Source organism: Crotalus tigris, unplaced genomic scaffold, assembly GCF_016545835.1.
Source record: "Crotalus tigris isolate CLP2741 ecotype Arizona unplaced genomic scaffold, ASM1654583v1 scf7180000018371.15429387391:27106975, whole genome shotgun sequence".
Lineage (NCBI taxonomy): Eukaryota > Metazoa > Chordata > Lepidosauria > Squamata > Viperidae > Crotalus > Crotalus tigris.
Window position 1 is genome coordinate 3,473,685 of NW_024096970.1, and position 19,802 is coordinate 3,493,486.

The following is a 19,802-nucleotide window of genomic DNA, read 5'->3' on the forward strand; positions in this document are numbered from 1 at the left end:
GCCACGGGTGGACTCTTGCCAGCCGGATCCTAATTGGTCCTGGGATGAATGAAAGACCCGCTTTCCCGTGGTGGACTACATGCGGCATCTGCGATGTCCTCCTCCCAGGTTCTGGGTGCTGCCTCAGAATTACATTCAGTCACCGATTTTCCAAAGGGCGGGAAAAATACCCACTCTTTTACGGTGTTTTTTTTTTAAACTATGATTTTCAGGAATAATGCAGTGGTTCAATGAGCCTGTTAAGAATATCCCATTTTAGTCCATTCAACTGACCAGCTAAGATTGGTTGAACTCTTATAATAAATAAAGATGAGTGGTAATTATCACTCAGACCACTTTTTGACACAATTTGGCAGAGAGGAAGCTTTTAAAAAGTGGATGTTTCTATAACAAGAGGCACTTTCTTCCTCCTGTGTGCACAACAAATACACTAAGACTGTTTCCATTATTAGTTCATGCTGTTTGTCAAATGTGAGTTCAAAAAGTGCTTATTACTGAATGAAAGATGCATCATGGTCAGACTGCTCCCTGTAGCACTTTGTTCATGCTGTGCCAAAGGATTTAGTTCAGGCTTATGCCACGCACCCACTGCAGGATCAGTTAAGATATCACAGGGTGCACAACGGCTCAGTTATCAGCCCAGAAAGAAGATCAGACCCTTCCAAGAAGTGGGTTGCGTTGAGTCCTCTGTGGATATTTCCAGAGGGGTACCTTCTTAACAATGCCTAAAAATATAGGTTTGCTTCTAATTTCTAGGGATGACATCAAATTCATCTTATTCTGCCTAGTATATTTTCTCAGACAGAGATTGAGTATTAGTGACACTGGTGAAGACAAAACACCATGTAGTTGGAGGTACGGTGAAAAGAATAATTCTGTGATGTAATTCCCTCTTCTCCATTGCTATGTGCTCCTTCGTCTCAGCTGCTGTTCCCTAGTCTTAGCTGAGCTGAATATAATCTGCGACTGTCAATAGTAAAGCAGATAGCTTATAACTTACATCAACAATGAGCGTGTTGGGTAGTTTCGATAAAATTCCAAAGATTGCTCCCAGTGCTGCTTTGCATTAAAAAAAAAAAGAGGATAGGGGTATATTTTAATATCTGTCAAGTTTAGATGATATTGAGTGCATGCATGTACATTTTGTGAGTTATTACTTGACTACACACGGAATTTATTTTTCCCCCCAATTTTAATTGCTATATGAGGACAGCCTTTCCTTCAACATTATATCCACACTCAGGTTCTGAAGTTATTCACATCTGAAATCTTTTTTTGTTCTTGTTAAGAGGAGTTTTAGTTGCTAATATTTTCTCTGACATTCTTATAACATGAAGAGGTCCTGTGTATTTTTAGCTTATAAAAGAGATGATTGAGTGGGTTATGATAGCAGTGTCCAGTATCTGAGAGATTCTAATGTAGGAGTGGGTTTTAGTTTTCTGTTGCTCGAGGTGCAAGATTTGAACAGGTATGTTAAAACTACAGGTAGTCCTCGACTTACAACAGTTTGGGTGTGACTTAGGACTGTTTTTCAGTTACGACCTTTGCAGCATCCCCTTAAACATGTGATCAAAATGCAGATGCTTGGCAACTGGTTCATACTTGTGACCGTTGCTGTGTCCCAAGATCATGGGATCACCTTTTGCGAGCTTCTGACAAGCAAAGTCAACGGGGAAGCCGGATTCACTTAGCAACCAGGTTACTAATTTATCAACTGCAATGATTCTCTTAACAACTGAGGCAAGAAAGGTCGTAAAATGGGGCAAAGCTCAACTTAACAAATGTCTCACTTAACAACATAAATTTTGGACTCAATTGTGGTTGTAAGTCGAGGACTACCTATACAACGGAGTTGGTTTATTCTAGATATCAGGAGGATATTTTTAACTGTACGAGCAATCAGCCACTAGAATAGGCTGTCATATGAAGTGGTGAGTTCTCCCTTACTGGGATCTTCAAGATCGGCTAGAATGCTAGATGGTCATTTTCAGAGATGCTGTAGCGCAGCGGCTCCCAACCTTTTCTATACCCCGCACCCCTACAACACTTCTGATATATTCTCACACCCCTTACAAAAGTTCGAAATAACGGCAATGAATTATGCACATATACTATAATTTTGAAAACCCAAGTTTTTGCACCCCCGGTTGGGAACCCCTGCTCTAGCGGATCCTGCTCTGAAGCAGAGGTTTGATTGGATGACTTCCAAGATCTATTACATTTTGATACTATGACTATAGAGTGCTGTATCAGCTGTTTATTTCAGAATTTAATTTCACCGTTGGGTAAAAAACAAAACATACAAAATCTAAATAGAGACGCTTTTTTTTTTTAAAAAAAAAAGGTGATGATATAGCCACAAGTGTTGCAAAAGTATAATAGTAATCAATTTAAACATCTGGGAGCAAAGTATTTTGCTTGGTTATTACAGGGAAACGTTGGTAGCTATTTAAGAGTGAGGGAGATCCTCTCTTATATTGTCATATTATACATTAGATATTTTTATTTTATATATTTGTATCCCACCTTTATTATTTTTACAAATAACTCAAGGCGGCAAACATACTCAACACATTTCCTTTTACTATTTGCCCCACAGCAACAACCCTGTAAGGTGGATTGACTGAGAGAGAATGACTGGCTCAAAGTCACCCAGCTGGCTTTCATGGCTAAGGCCAGAACTCACGGTCTCTTTCTTTCTAACCTGGTGCCTTAACCACTAGACCACATTGCCTCTATATCCTTGTATAAACTATACATTTGTTTCTATCAGAGAAGTGAATTTTCTAAAAAAATTTTTGAATAACTGTAAGAAAGTTGAACTTGCAACATAACTCTTAACAAATAGTTTTACTAGTGAAGTGGTATTGGGAATGGAACTTTGGCATGGTTTTATTATTTTAAATCCATGAACTGCTCTTGAAAGCATGCTGTTTTACATATGTTACATGCAGGTAGCTGTTTGTGCCAAAGATAATTTAATTTCACTCAGTCCGAAATGGCATTTAGTAGGATTCTGATTTGGTCCCTGTTGCTTTGAAAACAAATTGGTTTTTGGGAAGGCATTATGAGACATGATGGACTATATGTTCCATTGAATTATATAGGAGTAACTTCATAATGCATAGGTCAGGCTATAGTTGAAGAGTGTATGTATATTTGCTGTTTGACCATATCCTTCTCATGAGCAAATGGAGTACTAGATTCCTATCACCATTTGATTTTTTTTTTAAGAAAAATTGTTTTAGACACAGCAATGCACAGCCTGTCTCTTCCTTTTTTGAAACATCCATGTCCTTTTTCAAGTTCAAATGTTTGGTTTAAGTACTGTAGTTAAAATGCTGCTGATTTCAAGAAGAAACTTAGGATTTTTAAGTGCCTTAATTTCTGTGCTATTCCTGTGCTCAAGATTACAACTTTTCAAAACAGTTTTTTCTAAAGTAGATGTTGAAATAGCTCACTGTCTTTTCAAGTGTTTATGTATTATAGCATTTGCCCTTTAAGGCAGCGGCCCCCAACCCCCAGTCCATGGACTGGCACTGGTCCGCGGCATGCCATAAACCGGTCTGCGCAAACAAGCAAAGCCATCCTCGGGATGTAGGCAGCACACAAAACCACGCACCCTCCGGTCCGCGAAAAAAACCTCTCTCCACGGAACCGGTCCCTGGTGCCCAAAAGGTTGGGGAATGTCTATATGTGGTTTTGTGTTAAAACAAATCTTAAACTTGTTCATCTAATACATCCCTCTTCTTCCACAGCTCATATCCCACTCTTACATCAGTCCAATCATTCCGGGGCACATATGTGATGGAAAGAAAGAATCACCAAGATAGGGCTCTACTGGGGGATTTGCAGTTCTAGAGATACTGCTGAACAATAATATTCAATATTTTTTCTCTTCGAATATAATTGCTAGGACTGCAAACTTCACCAATATTTCTGCACCCTTGACAAAGAGGAACAGTATTGTGGGGTAGCAAGAATTTTGATGAGATTTATGTTCAGATCTCACATAGCTAAAAAATCTTACTGTGTGACCTTTTCTTCCTTTTTTTTTTTCCCTAACCTCACAGGTTTGTTGTGAAGTTGAACTGCGTAGACTACTAGAGTAACAGAAGTGTGCTTCAAGGTGCTTATGGCCCAATCCACTTCACACCACCCAGCCATTTTTTTTTCCTGGATTGGAAACAGTGTAATTCCACTTTTCGACGAAGTATAGAATAAAATCATAATGCAGTAATACGATTCATTCATACAGTATTCAGACCCTCTTCACTTTTGTTATGCTGCAGTCTGATTCTACAGTTTTTGAAATTCATTTTTTTCTCATTAATCCACACTCAGTACCTTATAGTGACAAGGTAAAAACAGAATTTTAAAATGTCTGTAAATTTACTAAAAAGAAAAAACTGAATATCACATTGGCATAAATATTCAGACCCTTCACTCAGTACTTTGTTGAAGCACCTTTGGCAGCAATTACAGCTTCTAGTCTTTTGGGGTATGACACGACAAGCTTTGCATACCTGGATTGGGAGATTTTCTGCCATTCTTCCCTGCAAATCCTCTCAAGCTCGGTCAGGTTGGATAGTGACTCAGTGGACAGCCATTTTCAGGTCCCTTCAGAGATGTTCAGTAAGGTTGAAGTCAGGGCTGGGCCACTCTAGGACATTCAAGGAGTGGTCCCTAGGCCATTCCTGTATTGTCTTGGGTGTCTGCTTAGGATCATTGTCGTTGGAAAGTGAACCTTCAGCACATTGTGGAACAGGTTTTCACTGAGGATATCCCTGTACTTTGCTCCATTCAGCTTTCTCTCAATCTTGACCAATCTCTCAGTCCCTCCTGCTGTAGAAAACCCCCATAGCATAATGCTGCCACCACTTTGCTTCACTGTTGGGATGATATTGAGCGGTGCCTCATCCAGACATAACGTTTAGAATTGAGGCCAGACAGTTCAATCTTGGTTTCATCAGACCAAAGAATCTTGTTCCTCACAGTCTGAGAGTTCTTCAGCCTGTGAGCTTTGAAGGCAGTTCCTTTGACCTCATGGCTTTTGCTCTGCTACAGAAGGCATTGTCAGCTGTGAGGTCTTCTATAGAAAGGTGTGTACCTTTCTGAATCATGTCCAATCAATTTAATTTTTCACAGGTCGACTCCAATCAATGGGTAGAAACATGTCAGCAAGGTCAGGAGAAATGGGAGGCACCTGAGCTAAATTTCAAGTGTTGTTGTAAAGGGTCTAAATATTTATGCCAATGTGATATTTCAGTTTTTTTCTTTTTAATAAATTTACAGACATTTCTAAAATTCTGTTTTCACTTTGTCATTATGGGGTACTGAGTATAGTTTAATGAGAAAAAAATGAATTTCAGCAACTATAGCAACTGTAGCAGGCTGCAGCATAATTAAATTGACAAAAGTGAAGGGAGTCTGAATACTTTCTGAACCTACCGTAAATGCTCTGTACTCGTTTGTCTAACTATACTTCCTCTTTTTCTTATCTAGGCACTGGCTTATTTGTTATAGTAAAGATAAAAGTTGCAGTTCATTTGAGCCTTCTTGCACAGAACTTGCTGCATGGACATTGTACTATAATATGTTTCAAGTATGAAAGCCAAATATATCATCTTTGCCATTGGTTTTAGTCAAAATCTATCAGGGAGCATGACATTTGAGAAATCAGTAAATCGATCTTATTTCTTGCCTTGATATGCCTTAAAGATATTGTATTCTATGATGAAATGGTCTGAGTTTTTCCATAACATTTATTTTTTTAAAAAATCAAGGACTTTTTTTTATTTGTGTTTTACATTTTCACTTTCGTGACAGTTGAGGATACATTATTTTTAAAAGAGTTAGCATGTAGAAACTTGGAAAGAAAATGCAGTATGCTGTAATATAAATTTTACTGCAATATTAAGTAAAGAATGTCATTATTTAATTACGATTTTACTGGCCCAACTGAGATCCTCTGTTCCAAAAAAGGAATTAGCCAAATATTCGGACATCTATAGCACCTACTAGAAAAAGTGCAATGAAACAATATGTTAATTGCATAGGTTGTATGTTTTCACTTTATGGGAAAAAAGAAGATTTTAGATTACACAGTGGAAACAAGCAATTTGGAAGTTTGTTAGAGATCATATTTCTATTACTAACCTAGATGAGTCTCAATTTTTTAGTTGGTCACCCAAAAAAATTCAAGTGCAAATGAAAACTTTCTATAGTCCCCAAAGTGTGCATAATTTCTATAGTCTAAGAAGTATGCATAATTTGTTGTATCATTTTGATTCAGTGGGAACATGTTTTAAAAAATGAAAGAACAAAAGTTTTAAAACTTTGGAAAGCTGTATCAGAAAATATATTTCTCTGTTTTTGTATCTTTATACTCATTACCATGTAGAAGGGTGGTTTATGCAGGTAAGAAGAATCATAAATGCAAGCCAAAAATCCTCTTAGAGTTTAAATCCAGGTTGGGAAGAAATGCTTTTCCAATTGGTATTATTCTAAAAATGTTAATTGTGGAGTAGTAGGTTGGAATCTTATCTGTAGTAGCCTTAAATTTGTTGGTTAAAAATTCTGGGAATTAATCCCAATACATCTAGAGAACACTAGGTTGAGGCTTCAAAATGCTAACATTAATTAGGTAATTTCATATAACTGAAAAATATCAGTCAGTTTAAAGTTTTAAAGTGATATTGATTTCATCAAGGAGTGTTCAAACTAATTAAAATGTCTCGAAGTCCAATCTTTTAACTCACATTAGTTCTGAAATTTCTCAGTGACTTCACATACGCTCATACTGGAAGCTGAAATCAAGTGATAAATGCAAATAACAACTCTTCTTCTTTTCACTGTGTTCCAAAGTGAATTTAATTCATTTTGCAACACCAGCATTTTCTAAACAATAAAAATGAATGTGAACTCCTTTTGGCTAAAGTCAAGGTAAAAACTAATTTGAATTGTATTCAATTCCTGATAATTTTAATGGACTTGTCCATGTGCTTTTCTTGGCAACAACAATAAAAATTTACCATTTTTCAATTTTCTAGTTAGCTGCAGCCCTGTAATTATGTCTCCCATCCAAATACTAACCTGTTCAAGCTTACTTAGTTTCTTTTAAGATCAGCCAAAGCTAGTTAGATCTTGCATCTGTCTGGTCTTTTTACGTTGTTTTGGGGAGAAACAAATGCCCATGTTTATAAACTTTATCTCCATGGCTGGGCAATCAAAATAATATTTAAAGCAACTTGCTAGATTCAGATGTAGGTGTTTAGCAGTAAGCTAGCAGAAATGGTCTTGATTCTTCTACTACCAACAACAAAGCCTTTTAACACACACACAAACATACACAGATACTCACATATCCCACATACCCCATATAGAATGATGCAAATGGAATAGGTTTGTGTTTTAGGATAAAGGAAAATTCTCAGAAATTGAACTGCAGTAGCTCCTAGCAGTCCATGTTCATCTGTTGACTTTTTTTTAATACATAGGAAATAATCAAATAGTAACATTACTATGGTGGGCTATTTTGAGAGGGGTCTGCATTTGAGTTTTATATTTTGAAAAGATAATCGTTCATTTAGAATTATTTTACCTGAAAGTGTCTGTAGTTTCTACCCATTCTAGGTTGGCTTTATTAAAAAGTAAACCTTTATATTTTCTAATGTGCATAAAGCTCTTCAATGAGGAGGTTATTGCAATATAGAATAATTGCTGATAATCTTTATTTAGAATGTGTGAGTAACCCATTTCAGTTAGTATTTAACTGAAAGTGAATTGGTTTAGGATTATCATTGTTACTCTATACCACTCTGGAAAGGTATTTGTAATCACAAGAAAAAAATGGTTCTTAATAGTTTGCTGTATTGATTGCCTCCTAAAATTAATTTCCATCCATCTACTAAATGGCTGTATGATTAGCCTTGTCTAGGCTTGAAAGCTAAGCAGGGTGGAGCTTAGTTAGTATTGGATGGGATACCTCTCGGAAATCCTACTATTGTGAGATTTAACAAAAAAAATCACACAAGAAGGCAATGGTAAACCATTGTGATTGCTGAGCAGACAATAAGAGCAGGAGTGTTTGCTTAAAAGCATTAAGGTCAAGCTTAAGTCCAAGGAAGTCTTGTTACTCTTTCATGTAGCATGGTCTTCTGGTTAGCCTCGGTTTCTTTGTGTACATATGTTTTTTTTTTCTTTTTATCTGTAAGCTATTTTAAAATTGTCAGTGAATTGGGTGGCTTCAAAATTGGATGCATAGATAGATAAAGGTATGAGGAGATGTGTGTAGGCTGCTGTCATTTGTACTTCTATCTATTCTGCAGTCAAGAGATGAATAAAAGAAATGTAAGTGAATAATGCAAAAAAGCCAAATGAAAATAATTGAAGATAGGTGTTGGAATATACATTTTATGTGTAAAAGTAATGCATGAGCATTAATGCCTGGTGTAGATTTTTTTTCATACTTCAGAATACATGGATATTTTACTTGAAGTATGTGAATAGTGAAAGAGCATCTTTAGAATTGGATGAGCTGGTTCAATACAGGAAATTGTATGACACTTTATTAACCCACCATTGTTTTCTTAGTGAGTAATCTAACCCAGTGCTATCCCTATAATACTATATATCCTATGCATCAGGCATTCCTAATTGATGCTATCTTACATAGCTGATAGACCTGTAGTATTTAACTGTTGCCTGGCAAATAGTTATTTAGAATAAGGGATTTAATGCTAATTTGTTACTGCAGACTTTTCAAATGTGGCATCGTACTCTAAGTAAAAATTCCAAATTATTATTATTATTTATGCTAATTGCCCACCCTTCATGTCATTTTAGGTCTTCCCTGATACCATGCTTGAAAAGTTCTTAAGCTGAATGTTTTGTGAATTAACACCCCACCTCCATTGTAGTCAGAAGCAGGGAAGGGAAGGGAAAAACTCATATCGGGTAGAAGCTTGTCTATTTCAAATAGAGCTATCATGGTGTAAAATATTTTCCCCATATTCTTTGCAACTTGTAGATCATTTGTGATGGGATCTTCATTAGATATCCTGACTTTGAATGAAGTTGTGGTTACAGGGATGTAATATTGATATTGTTGGAGCCATTATTGTATCAATGATTCAAGATCAATCAAGGGCTGTGGATGCTTTGACTTCAATTTAGAAGAAGCACTTTTGACCTCACAGGAGCACAACACAATGGGCTATTCAGTTTCCAGATTCTGCATAAACTTTGGAAAACAGTGCTGTTACTTTAAGAGTTATTGTAACTTCAATGAAGAGAGGAGCAGTGCTTGAGTGTGGTCCAAAGCACTTCTAATTATTTCAAAGCATGATAGATCTGTTGCCTATATTCTTTATTTACACTGAATAAATTTAATTGGCATGTGGACATAATTAAAATGGGTGCAGCATATTAACTTTTTTTTTAATGTGCATTAGAAACATGTTGGCACTTACCTAATTGGCGTGTTGGCTTTGTAATAAGAGAGCAGTGATTATTCATAGTAGGTTGTAAGACATTACTTCTCTTGTAAATGTCCAGTTTATTCACCAACAAGCCAATCCTCCTGTGCCCTGTAGAACTTTAGATCAGGAGTCCTCAACCTTAGCAACTTTAAGACTTGTGGACTTCAACTCCCAGAATTCTTCAGCCAGCTTTGGGAGCTGAAGTCCACAAGTCTTAAAGTTGCCAAGGTTGAGGACCCCTCCTTTAGATAACTAATATTGCTTGGTGGCTGTGCTATGCACAGCAGAGTTATCCAGCAAATCTCTCCAAATCTATCCTGCCATCTACATTCTACTAAACATATATGCAAGCTATTTTAACACTCACCTACAGATTTCCAAATCTCCCACAGTGATTTATTTATATGACTCAGTATCTGCACGCTCCTCTGAATAGCTGATGAGGATAAAAAGAGAATGTTCCTTCTTTCCTAAAAACTGCATATGCTGGCCGCGTTTTCCTTTTTGTTAATTTCATGTGGTTGGCTTGTTGTTGAACTTATTTGCACACATTTTTTTTTACTGTCAGTGCTATTTTATTCATTGTGGTTTCTCATTATTCAGAGTGAGCTTTTGTAATGAGGAGAATATTCTCCTTAGAATATTTTACAAATTATTAAAATTAAAACAATTGCCCATGACCACTCTTGCCTAGAAATGAAAACAAAGAGGTAAACTCTTTTAGATGGAAAAGTGATCTTATCCTGCTTTAAGGAGAACTCAGGAATAGCAATAAAGATGGCCATTTTTTCACAGACAAATTCAGGTTAGTAGATCGAAGGAACATCTTCAGCTGCTGTCTTGTTATCATTGGAATGTATGTATACTGCTTGCCCCAGATAAAATCAGAATAAGATGCTTAAAACTTCTCCAGAACCATTTGATTTTTGCCTAAATTGCTCTTTAATAGACATCACCTGGGTAACAGTGCCATCTCTCCTTTGATGAAGTGCTGTATTTGCTGCATGAACAGGGGTCTATATTTAAGTAGCTGCATGAGAAAAATAATTCATTGTTTCAGAACTTAGAAGCAAATTACTTGCTATATATTTCATTTTTGCATCATAAACTTAACTATTCTACACCAGATACTATTTATCTTTATTGTGAGACATAAAGACTAACTGCTGATAAATCTTTTTTAAAATAAAACTTCGTTTGTTTTAAAGGATATCATGCAAGGGTGTCTTGTGTTTCAGAACTGATTTTATTCGCTGTACTGAGTAACATGGGTGGTATTGGGTGTTTCTCCATGTATCAGAAAAGAATATAGATGCTAAGCGCAAGGGGTATCCAGAGAAACATTTTGCAGTACAAAGACAAACATGTAACTATTTATCCTCTAATGAGGATTTGACTTTACGTGAATAATGGAGAATCCTTCCAAATGTGTTTGCTCTTCAGTAGATATGAAACATATTATATAGCAGTGGTGGCGAACCTATGGCACGCATGCCAGAGGCGGCACTCAGAGCCCTCTCTGTGGGCACACATGCCATTGCCGCAGCCTCACTTCCCCCACAATCCCCTCTTCACCAGCAGCCCCCCTGGAGGAGAGTCGCCCCCGAGCGTGGCCCACACAGAGCAGTGCAGCCAAGGACATGGCAGCCAGGCAGTATAGACAAGACTCTGCCCTCATGCCCCATCCCGCACAGTTGATGCTGTGGGGCACGGGCAGAGGGCATGGCCGCCATGGCACTGCTGGGCTGCCTGGGCAATCTGCGGCAGACCCTGGAGGTGGTGAGTGGCCCTGTGGGCAAGTAGGGTGGGGGATGGGGTGGGGGCAGGGCAGGGGGTGGAGTGGGGGTGGGGCCAGTTTTTGGGCACTTGGTCTCTAAAAGGTTCACCATCACTTTTATATAGCATTGTCAGTATGCATGTATGTTTGGGTATGTAGATAATAACCTGTGTAAATCTGTTTGCAAAATATGTATTACGTATAGATGATTGAAGCTCCATCCATCCATCCATCCATCCATCCATCCATCCATCTATCTATCTATCTAAAATTTGATTTATATTTTCTTGTTTATTCTGTTACAAAAGAGAACATTAAAAAGTTAAAATCACAGATTTAAATGAAATTGGTCCTAATTAACTAACTGATTTGTTTAGTAACAAAGTTACAGTGGCATTTAATAAAGAGCCATGCAACCAATCCTTGCTTTTAAAACTATCTCAGCACTGCTTTGTCATGGTGACAGCCATTTGCGTCCTTCCCAGCCAGCTTGCCACAAGCAGAGCCAATGGAGAACGGAAAAACATAATTATAAGTTGTGATCATGTGATGTTTTGCTTAATGACTACAGTAACTTGTGGGAAGTGATGTCATAAGTCCGCTACGATCATGTGATTTTTTTCCCACTTAACAACTGTGCTCTTTAGCAACAAAATTACTGATCCCAATTGCAATACCTAAGCAAGGACTGTCTGCGCTGGAATTATTTAACAAGAGTTTGAGACAGTTTTATAGATTTTTTGCAGAGGCTGGGAGAATGGGGCTGAAAGCAACTCCTGAGGAATGTATTGCAGAGCCTGGGACCAGCTCAAGAGAAGGCTCTGTCCTTTGTGCCACAAAGGTGGGCCTCTCTTAGGTTGTTCCTAGGCTGTGTAGCACAGGGGTCCCCAACCCCCGGTCCGTGGACCAGTACCGGGCCGTGGCATGCCAGAAACCAGTCTGCACAAACAAGCAAAAACCCATCCACGGAATGCAGGCAGCACACAAAACCATGCCCGCTCCAGTCCATGGAAAAACCTTTCTCCAATAACCAGTCCCTGGTGCCCAAAAGGTTGGGGACCTCTGGTGTCGCATATGCCTGCAGGAATTGGTTTTATAGTTCCTAACAGCTGGCAAGGTTGGCAGTGGCAGAAGCAGTCCTTGGTTTTTCCATTATATAATACTCTGATGGTCAGTATGAACAGCTGAAGTTGTCCCTGGTATGTAATTGGCAAACTGCAGATCTTTCAGTGCAGGAATCATGTACTTAGGAAACTGGATGCCTCATTTTGTTCCAACTTTTAGCTATTGTTCAAGAATAACTCCCAACTGACAGCATATTATGGCTGTCAGATGGGGTGTAACCAAGGTGCCAAAAAAACCCCCAACCCAAATCCGATTAGCATAACCAATGTAGTTGGTAGATGAAACGTAATGGTGGAAAGGAAGTTCTCACCACGGTCACCACCAATAACTTTATGAGGATCAGAAACACTCCCAGGTGGCAAACCTGCTTTTACAGGAAGGGTGCAGCTCTGTCTAAAACAGGCTGAGCCTCGATCCTCAAGTCCAGTTTTCTCGTTATCAACAGCCTCCTCTCTTGTCTGGATTTAATTCAAGTTTATTTCCTCATCCAGCTTATTCAATTCAAGAGTATCTGTTGTTTCCTTAGAAATGAATGGCAAGGAATAATAGAACTGGGCATCGTGTGCATACTGAGGCAGAAACCCTAGATGAGTTCTCTAAGCAGTTTCATACAGAGGTTGCATTGGGACAAGATGGGATGCTACAGAGTGTGCGTGACTAGGTGTTGAACATTAGTCCCTCTTGCAGTTGAACCTGACAGTTAAGTGAGAGAAATTTCTAAACTGCTTTTAAGGTTGCCTTTTTCCAAATTCTGGGTAAGTGTTCAAGAGTGCTTCGTAAATTAATAGGAAAGTATTTACAGTACTTTTCACTTCTGTTCTCTGAATAAACCCATTAGTTCTTACATAGCCATGTGCATGAGCTAAGCTTTGAAAAATCACTTGGGACTTCACCTATTCACTACACAAACTCATGTTTCGGTCAGTGCATTTTCTCACTTAAAGCATTTTGGAATTTGCTATGGTTGCTCATAAAATACCTGTAAACATTCATTTCCAATATAAAATCCTACTTTTTGAGAGAGAAACTTGTAAAAGAATTTCCTTAGCTTATAATAACAATATAGAGTAACTTCCAGTTTAAATTTATGATGTTTAAACTAAAAAAGATACAGTACACCATACAAAGACAACATTAGGCTTTGAAAATAGAAATAATTGTTATTGGGAACAAGGTATTCAAACAGTGAAGTTAATTAGATTCTAAACTGTATATAAAGACTTAGTGGAAATCTTTTGCTTGATGGATGTAATATACTGTAATAATATAATACTTAGCATGCACTTTTAACATTGTTCCAGTGTAGAGTTTTCCTTTTTAGGAAAAAAAAAGCCTATTCATTGCTAATTTGCGTGAGTGCATGTGTGTGTGTGTGTGTGTGTGTGTGTATACACATGAATTAAAATGATAGGCAGGTGCAGTTAAAAGATAAATTAAAATGGTCTGTAGAGTAGTCACTCACACTTCGGAAGGCTCTTAAAGTGTTAATCATGTTTGAATAAAGATGACTCTTGGGCAGCATTATGTAAACAGAACATTAAGATAGGAGTTATCCTCTGTACATTTGTTGGTAGGAGGCACATGTCAAGATTTTGATAAGTACTGAACATATTGAGTGGCTTGCCTGATAAACTGAATTTTGTGAGTCTGGGTTTCTTCGATACAGTTTTAATTTTGGTCCATAATCTTTGTATACTGAAGTGCCTGATCACTTCAGAAATTTTCTTTAAATGTATGTTTAAAGTTTGCCATAGGATTTTCAGGTGAAAAGTACTTAAAGCAGTGTATCTTAACCTTAGCCACTTGAAGATGTGTGGACTTCAATCCGCCAAGGTTGAGAAATGACAACTAATTCTTTTCTTTAAATTTTAAAGACTTTTGTTAGAAAAACACAAGGAAAAATTGCGAAGGAAAGCTCACATTTTAAAGGGATTCAGTTTTAAAAATTAAGGTGTTCTGCTATGTATTATGGATGTATTGGCAACAGAGATCGGCAATAGAGACAATATAATTCTGTATTGCAATTTACAACAGCTATTTGCTTTAAAAAATGTCTTCTGAGTTTCTTTAAAGGAGGGCTATCAGATATAAACTTCAGTAATCCAGATAACCATTTGATTGACAGTAAAAAAATGTAGTATTCTAAACTCTTTGCTGATGCTTAGTTATTGATCAACATTTTGCCACCAAGATCTAGAAGTTTTACCTAAAGGGACTTTGCTTTTATTCTTAGACTTCTCCAAAAGTTTACTATGGTATCTTTTTTTACTGATGTCAATTAAAATGCAAAAAGAAGAATGGGAATAAATGTATAGCAGGGGTGTCAAACTCAATTTCATTGAGGGCTGCATCAGCATTGCGGTTGCCCTTGGGGGGGCCGGGTGGGTGTAGCCAGGGTGGGTGCAGCCTATTGGGTGGGCGTGGCCAGCTCTACATCAAGCCGGATATGTGAAGTAGGTGAGGGCCATTTGCTGGCCACTTCCAGCCGATGGTGCATTTCTTCATTCCTCACAAAGGGTGACACCTCCCCAGCATGCACCTAGGGGGCGGGGTCGAAGCGGCAGGGGCAGGTTCCTCGCTGTTTCCAGACGGCCTTGTGAGTTAAGACTGAATGCATTTCAGCATAGATGGCCACCACAAAATTGTACATTGGCTTCCGGCTGGCCTGGGCCAGGGCCAAGGCAGCGGGGGCCGTTCCCTCACTGTTTTCAGGATGGCTTCGCGGGCCACATGAAACCACTTTGCCGGCCGCATCCAGCTCCCGGGCCTTGTGTTTGGCATGTCTGATGTATAGTATCTTTGAAGGTATGGTTACAATTTGATGTGTTTCACAGATTTCTTAACAGAGAAGAAATATGCATTGAGTTCAGTGGGATTTACTTTTAATTTGCATTTATATTGTATTTGTACTGAAATGCATGCTAAGAGAGTATCTTGTAATTTCTTAACTTAAGAGGAGAATCAAGTTATTTAAGTTTATTTTCATTTATCATATTGCAGATAAATCTATAAAAAGGTTTGTTTGGTTTGAATTATATAAACCAAACCATTATGGTTTGCAGATTAAGCTATGTTGCTTGTTAGGACATAAAAACCTAGACTACTAGGCCTTCTTAAAGAAGGCCCGATTCCATACAGCACTGTTAAATATCACACATCTTCTCAGTGTTCTAAAGTTTATTTCTTAGTTAGCATTATATACATTAGATATTGGTATATCTCCATCTTAAATGGATAAAAGTACATTAGAAATAAATATTTGCTAAAATATTCCTACTTTTTTTGACAACATTTTTGCAAATGGTTAAATTTTTTGCATTTTTTTCTTGTGTTTCATAAGAAATCCTGGTATTCTGAACTTTTCCTCTACTCATTTTAGTCTCGCTTTCTCCAAGTCCTAGTAATTAGAGAAGCTGTGTGGGGAAGGAAGGGAGAATCCTATGGAAGTGAGTTCAAAAGCTCTTTCTCTGACGCCCCTCCCCCCAACTGAGAAAACAATAATAATAGAATAGTTTGTGTGGGAGTGAATCTGGATTGTATTTTGCCTTTGACCCCACTCATTTTTTAAATGCAGCTTTTGGGGAGGGAAAGCACACATGCCAATATTAGAACCATTCTCTGTTTATCGTTAACAGTAAAAAAAAAACAGATCCATAATGATCCTGTGAATTTATGCATTTCTTTTGTGTATTCGTGCTGTTTTATTTGTGCATCTTTGCCTGAATAATATGCTGTGTGTTCCAGTTTTTTGTGGCAAGTAGTTTTGGAAAGGGGTGCATGTTGGCTGGACATATTTTCAAGCATTGTTAGAAGTTTGAGAAGGAGTACTCTCATTCTTAGTAGCCAACCCCTTTTTCCAGCTCTGTTGATATACTTGAGAGTGTTTTAAGAGTAAAATCCTGAAGTTTTGGAGCATTTGACAGTTAGGGACTTTCCTTACAATTGGTTTGTAAGGGCAAACTTACAGCTCTAGACTGAATTCTCATGAAACCATGGTTTGCTGAAAAAAACATTAGGATGGTCTGACACAATATGTATAAAAGTTGGAAGGGACCTTGGAGATCTTATAGTCCAACTCCTGCTCAAGCAGGAAATCCTATATACATATTTGATCCATGAAATGCAGGAGAAAGAGGAATAGATCATAGGGTAGGCATCGTAGAAATGATTCTGCCAGCTGATTTCAGAAATAGAATTGCAGTTGAAAGTTGCCATCTTGCAATTATCACTTGGTTGTCTCTAGAGGCAATTTGCTTCACTTCCCCCCCTTAAAATCTCTCATATATATGCATATTATGCATATGCCAAACCCCTACCATTTGGAGACCATCATAAGTTTGCATGAGACATGCAAGCCCCAGTTTTTGCATTCTTGTTCTAGAGGTTCCTTCCAATTAATAATTAGCTATTTTCTTTGTAGAAATATATATTTTAATTATGTATAATTCTGCACGAGAAATCTTTTAAAAACGTATTTGTGTGGATTTCACCTCCTAACTGCAAATGCTACTTTTGACTTAGTGATGAAAAGAGGCATCCAACATAGCTATTCTGAATTACTTCCACAATCCTATGGCTGCATCGGTGTAAAGAAGATTATTTTTTTCACCCAGCCATTGAAATTCTAATTTCAGGTATTCATAGATTGAATATACAATTACATGTATTTTCCTTTTTGCAAATCCAATTAAATTTTATTTACTGTACTTAAAAATGATATCTTAGAAAGACTGCTGTTTAAAATGGCAGGCATGTGTGTCTGTTTACTGACTTTAGTATTTGTGGATTAGAGTAATTAGAGCAAACAGTGGAATATCAGCATATGTTGGTTAGCTGCAAGAGGAAATCATGCCATTGTACATATTGAGTGTCCTACATTCGGCTTGATTTCAAAAGTCAGAAACAGGCTAAGAACGCAGAATTCTCACAGATCTTTGTGGTTCTGTTCATACAGTGCGGTAAACTGTATTTTGATCTAACTGAGGGTTGTCAAAAAAAACTCACTGTGGCTGGGCTTCACACAACCTTCTTTATACAGTAAATCATTCTTCCCTCCCACTATTATTTTCGCCCTCTTTCCTCCAATAATTCAGTCTGATTCTCTTCATCATAATTTTGGTTTGGAGCATACTGACATCCCCTTTTGAAGAACAAGCTGAAATTCAATATAATGAAGCATATTCTTTTCACCTTCTTGGAACTGTGAGTGGGGATATATCCGAGACCATATAGTCAAGACTTTGTTCCAAGAAAACTTTTTATTTTTTAAGTATTTTTTTATAGGAATTGAAAGCAACTTGCTCATTTAGGGAATTTGAAAACTTACTGAAATACACATAAAAATAGCCTTCTTGGATTATTACTTCTATTGAAGGATATGCATTTCAAGCTTTTTATTGTTTTATTTAATGAAAGTCTTCTATCAATAGAATATTTTTCTTTTCCTGTTCAGAAAATGTAATGGCCACATAGCTGCCCTTAATTTTCTGCTTATAAAACTGCAAGATGTCAAAATTTAGAAATATATTTCTAAGGATTGGTGTATTTTGCACTTAAGAATAAACACATGTGAACTTACTCTTAATGATATCACATATATAAACTGTGAATACCCATTTGCTCTTCTGCAAATATATAAATAGAAATATCTGTGGTAGTCAGGAAAGAATCCAGTTCCTTTTACGTCTTGCTGTCTGTACTTTTTAATCAACAAAAAGTATTTGGATTTATATACATGGACATATGGTATACACATCTGTATATCATTTGCAAAGTATGTATCATAATTCCCTTTTTACATTTTGGAGTCAGGTCTACATAGACCCTAACATTAATAATTTTTGCAGTAAAAACTCAGGAACACAAAATGCAAGTTTCATCAATCATAAGAACCATTAACTTTATGCTCAGTTTTTAAAAATTAGTTTTCCACTTGTTTGAAGTGGATTTGTACATCAGAGTCAACCCTAAAAGGCTGACTGCAAGTAATATATTGCATTAATATCCTCCATTAGGCTTTTGACTCCTCCTAACCAGTAAATGGTTTTCAAACTACATATGTATGGTTTGGCAATGTTATGCCATATGAATACAAAATGCCCATTATTTCCAACTACCACAAACTCCAGAGTCTAACTCTGGTTTTCAGTAGATTGTCTTAAGGTTAACAGATTCATCTAAACTAAACCACGAAGAAGGTCATTCTGTATTCGGATAGCATACAAGATTTCACCACTTGCATTTTTTATATAATGAACATCACAAAAGATAATGCAATATAAGCCTTAACAGCTTCACATCTATGGAGATTTTCAATCATCCAGGTCATGATTGTTTTTTCATGAGGCAACTGGACTTTCTTGTTTTTCTTTTGAAGACATTTCGCTTCTCATTCAAGAGGTTTCTTCAGCTCTGAAGGAGCTTCTTGGATGAGAAGCGCAACTTCTTCAAAAGAAAAACAAAGCCCAGTTGCCTCTTGAAAAAAAGCACCTTTGGATCTTAACAGCTTAATTTCTTCAGGATCTCAGAAGCATTTAGTCCTTTCTTATAATGACTGTCATGGATAGCAATGGCATTTGTTGAAACAGCACAAAAGAGCATTACTCTCCTAGAGCATAGCCAGACAACTGTATTCAGATGTTACTCTCTAGTCCTTGAGTCAGCAGAAAACGGTGCCAAAATAAATTGCACTGCCCTACTGCCAAGCCTGTTCTGATTCAGAAGAAGCTAGTAGTGCTGTCCTCATAGTTTTAATGCAGGAAAAGAAAAGCAACTGGTGGATTCATCTGGCTTTCTTTGCCTTCCTACCAAGCACTAACTGCCGGTGAGAAAAACAACATCAATAGCTCTCCATAATATGGGGTGGGGTAGATGCCAATAAAAGAGAATATTTGTAGCTCAAGGTTGAAATGAGGAGTCCTTGGTGCTCTCTGAGCTTTCTTGCCGATGCTTCAGTACCCAAACAAGGTATAACATCATCATTGTTAGTCTTGGGATGCTTGGGATGAGGATTTAGCACCCTTTAAATATTTGCTCAAGTGACTAGTTGCAGGTATGGCTTTCCTTAACTTTTCCTGCATTAAAAGCGTGAGGACAGCACCACCAGCTTCTTCTTAATAAGAAAAGGTTTGGCAGTCAGGTCAGTGCAGTTTGTGTTGGCACTGTTTTCCATTGACCTGCAACCTCTTAGACCAGGAATAGGCTACCTTGGCTCTTTTATGACTCGTGAACTTCAACTCCCAGAATTTCCTGCCTGAGCAGGGGGTTGGACTAGATGACCTCCAAGGTCCCTTCCACACCACCACCACCACCACTACCACCATCATCATCATCATCATTATTATATGGTTGGGGAATAGGAGGATGAGTCAAAATGGATTGTTTAATAAAAGTAGTTATGCAGATTTCATACCTATGAG

At 37.5% G+C, this 19,802-nt stretch overlaps 1 protein-coding gene across 2 annotated transcripts in view; it reads left to right on the forward strand.

Annotated features, from left to right (window-relative positions):
* FOXO3 (forkhead box O3) overlaps window positions 1–19,802 on the forward strand; it is a 142,773-nt gene that overhangs the window by 2,361 nt on the left and 120,610 nt on the right. The gene's annotated exons all lie outside the window — the stretch shown is intronic.